The sequence below is a fragment of the Aedes albopictus genome, chromosome 2 (genome assembly GCF_035046485.1).
Source record: "Aedes albopictus strain Foshan chromosome 2, AalbF5, whole genome shotgun sequence".
Classification (NCBI taxonomy): Eukaryota; Metazoa; Arthropoda; class Insecta; order Diptera; family Culicidae; genus Aedes; species Aedes albopictus.
In genome coordinates, this window is record NC_085137.1 from 52,140,759 (window position 1) to 52,145,476 (window position 4,718).

Consider the following 4,718-nt stretch of genomic DNA (forward strand, 5'->3'; position numbering starts at 1 on the left):
TTCCTCAAGAAATTTTTCTGGAAATTCCTCAAGAAATTTATGCGGCAAACCTTCTGAGAATTCCTTGAGAATTTCTCTGGAAATTCTTCTGGCAATTTTTCTGTGAATTTTTATGTGAATTCTCTCAGGAATTTCTGTGGTAATTTCTCAAAGAATTTCTCTGGAAATTTCTCAAGGAATTTCTCTGGGAATTCTTCTGGGATGTTTTCTGAGAATATTTCTGGAAATTCGTTTGAGAATTTCTTTGAAATTTGCTCTGATAATTCCTATAGAAATTCCTCTAGGAATTCCTCTGGAAATTCATCTGGGAATTCCTCTGAAAATTGCTCTGGGAATTCCTCTGGAAATTCCTCTGGAATAATTAATACAAAAAATCGTTTCATGGCCCTCCTCCACAGCAAACTAGTTGAAATCAATTTGTGTAATCGCCTAATCGCGGGTTCTATTCACCTATAATGACTAACCTTAGCCACTCGAAACTGCTCCGATGTGAAATTTATCTTTTATCAATTACACGGCTCGTTTGATCAATTGAGGATAGCACAACTGCTGCTGATCCCGTTTCTCATTGTGGTTTCATAGAACGTTTGCTAGCTACTTGCTCCGTTTGTTTCCAAAAGCACCGGGCTACTGAATAATGTGCGACGATTTCCAATTAATTACTCCTCTATATTGCATTCTATTCTGTTTGAGGAGGAGTAGTTAGGCACCGTGATGGCTGTTCAATTGTAATGGCTTCCCGACTAGAAAATTGTATCAAGTTTATATCATATTGTCCTATAACTAATTATGTTGTAAACTAGATGCAGGATGATGTTAACTAAAATTGTAACACAACCCGATCAGAAAGGCATAACAAAATTAAAACCGATTAAGTTATTAATTTTAAAGATTTTTCCTAACAGAATGAGTTATAAAATTCGCCGGTTAGGTGTTAAAATAACACAAATTGTAACTAAAATTGCTCTAGTCATAACATAATTATAACAGGTCTTGATACAATTATAACAAGCTTATAACAAAATGAGATATAAAAAATCAATCAAATTATATCACATGTTGTTATAAAACAGTTATAAATATATTGGGTAAAAATTAAGTAGTGTAAAATTTAATTTTTAGTAAAAAGTTACTGGCATCAAAAAACTTCTCTACATAGTATACATAAAACCCTAGGATTCGAACCTACGACGGCTAGAACCTAGAACAGGAGCCTGTCGTTTTTACCAGTGAGGCCATCACAGAACTTAAAGTGAGGGGCGATATATGCTGAAATGGTTCTTCATATTGGTAGCTCCTCTATAAATAGACTCGCTGATCCAACATACCGGAGAGGGAAAGTATGACGTCACCATGAACGTTACTACAACCCATTTAGTCCCTCAGCTTCAATGTCGTGTGCGCTCGTTGTGCACTAGAGCCAGCGTTCACTACTTCGGAGCTGGAGCCCACATCGCTGTACCTACGCGAATGGACGTCACACGAAACTGTTTTTAATACAGTTGATAGCAATTATATCTTCGTGTTATTAACTAAGTTGAACAGATAGCTAATGACTTTCAAATAGTGAAAAGTGTGTAACTAAGCACTAATTGTGCCAGCGTTTATTTAAATGTTTAAAGCGTTTTTTGTCGTGTTCTATTTCATTCTTATTAATTAATGATATTCCTTCTGCAAAGTTGTTCAGTAGTATTATGGCGCTTAAGTGGTGAATATTTCGGTAGGAATATCCACCGCAAATTCTTGCAGGAATATTCCCTTGGAGGAATTTATGAATGAATTTTTAAAAGGATAGAAAAAATCATTTCCATAACGAGTCTTTGGTGTAATGGTCGATAAAATTTGTAAAGAAACCTTTTGATAAATACTTGAAGTAATTTGTTTTCGAACACAGAGCGTTCAGGAAATCCAAAGGGATATCCAAACACTTCGTTTCGCTGTTGAACTGAATATTTTATTAACTTTAACAAAACAACTACACTTCATTTGGTGGTACATAACTATTTCGATCGGCAGATATGCATACACAGATTATCTATGCGGAAAAAAGCTGTAGTTAATTGTAGTGATATTTGCAACAGAGACTGAGTGATCACATACTAAGAAATTTCTAAGAAATTGGATTGAGAACTTTAACTTTAAAACTAGAACTTTATTAATTACTGAGATCCTTCAGAATTTCTGATGGATTTTCTCTGATGGAGAATCTTTTAAGGAATTTTTGATGCATAGGCTGAAGTAATTTGCTAAGAATGTCTTAAAGAATTTTCCTTTCGGATCCTCTGAAGAAATTCTCAAGGGACGAAATGTATGTTGGATTTTAAACTTAAGTTAAACCTTGCGGGAAATCCCTATTACGAATGATCTGTATACTGTACTCAATTAGTAGTTTAAGGACAGACTTGTTAGAATCCCAAAATGGCCGCCACAATTGCCGACTTTGGCACCTACTCACGATTTCGAGCGCACAAATCTCTTCGTAAACAAAACCAGCGCACCTGATCTTCTTATTTTAAACTTTTTACAAGTGAGCAAGAACAAAATAATAAATTGCACTGTTGTTTAATGCATGTTTCTTGAGAATTGTGCGTCTGAAGTTCTGACGCACTGTTGAAGCGGGATTTAAAGACGTTTGTCCTTAAGTTGAGAGCTCCGACAGATCAAAGGTGACGTAATCTGGTCGGTGAAATATAATTGGTGAATTGGAATGTGTTTTCGTGTTCTATGATCAGAGATGATGGTTCATAGGAGTGGTTTACTTGGGATCTCAACATGTATATGAACTTATCTTCCAACAAATCCTTGGGACACAGTTCATTGAAGAATTTGAAGAGGAGGTCATGGAAAAAGTCATGGAGGAATTGTTGAAGAATTCCTTAGAGGATTACCCGTGGAGGAATTTCTTATGGATTTTTTGCAGAAATTCCTGGAGGAAACCTTTGAAAATTATTGGAAAAAATCTCTAGAGGAATTCCTTGGAGGAATTACCGTAGGAATCTCTAGAGTAATTTTTTGTAGGAATCATCGGAAGCCTTTCTTAAGAAATCCTTGGAGAAGTAGCTGAAGAATTCTCCAACCACAATTTCTAGAGGAACTCTAGGGGAAATCTCTTTAAGAACTTTTGGAAAATATTTGAATATTTGACTGGAGGATCGTCAGTAAGAATTCACGTAGGAATCGTTGAGAAAATTCTCGGAGAGATCTCTGGAAGAACTTCTAGTGAGCTCCCTAGAAGACCTACAAGAGAAATACTTTTAATATCTCTAGAAATATTCCCTGAAAGTACTCCGTGGCCATCTGTAATAAACATTCAACCTGTAAGACATGTACAAAATCCTGTAAACAAATGTAAACGCCGCAGTTCAATTACATATAACATTTTCCAATTGAGAGCCTAGGACTTCTCGACAACTTCGTTGATGAGTGATGATCCGAACTTCCTTGGACATCAGAAAAATGAGATTTATCATATCAAACAGCTCGTAGTAGTGAAATTTTGCATATAATTTTACACCATTCGTGAATTTCAAGAATCATGAACAACTTTGCTGAACATACGAACTGTGCAGTGATCTGGATCATGATAAGAAACATTTAAAATTACCTAATATCATCACGTAATGGTGGAGTTGCTTACCTCATTTTCCACCTTCCAAAGTCATGAGCTTTCTGTAGAAATTTGATGAAGACATGAGCTTATTTGGTAGTTCATTTTATAAAGGATATCAACAATTGTGTATTTTCTAAACACAATGGCGCCATACAGCGTTTAATTTACGCACTAAACACTACCAAAAAATATTGATTAGTTACACATTGCATTTTATACATTATTACTGAGTTTGTTATAATGTTGATGTAATGATGATCAAATCACATATTCATTTATTGTTACTGACTTTGTTAGAACCTTGACATAATACAAACTAGTTTTCGTATCGATTCCAACAAATATATCTAAATATAACAAACCTTGATATAGATATCAACCGTTGATATAATTATGTTATGTTTTTGTTATGCCTTTCTGATCGGGAAAGTACACTAGTCTAATCAAGATTATAATCTATTTTGTTGCAATCATATCAAAGTCATAACAAAAGGTGATATGCATTTTAGCCTTAGGATTACAAGTTTCTATCAAAATTTGATACAATCTTGTAACATAACATTTCAAATGTCGAAGACATTAAACTGAATTATGATACAATGAGATATAAAACAACATTTGTAACATAATGTGATATAATTGAGTTCTGGTATTTTCAAAACGCCAAGGATGTTGATCATGATTATATCACAATGTGTTCTGAATATCATAGTTTGTTAGGATTATGTTTTATTTTTGTTACAATTTCCTAGTCGGGTTCTGTATCTCGCAAACATACAGTATAGTGTATTGTGATGTAGATGTGTGATTGGATTGGTTGCCTGTTACTGACATGACATTGCGAATCCTTGTTGAAAGAAGAGTTTGATGCCATGTCGTTTAAATTAATTAAATGTTTTTCGCCTGAATAAGGTTGGATAATTAACACTGAGGAATATTACAAGTGGTAGTCGAAATACGCGTATCTGTCAAAGGATAAATATAACAGGGTGGAATTGAAAGGTACAAAACTGATTACACTGATTCGAAGTGGTTAAGCTCCTCAGAGGTTTCGTAAAGTCGATACAAGAACAAATGGATAGTTCTAGGTTATCGAATTAGGATCTTT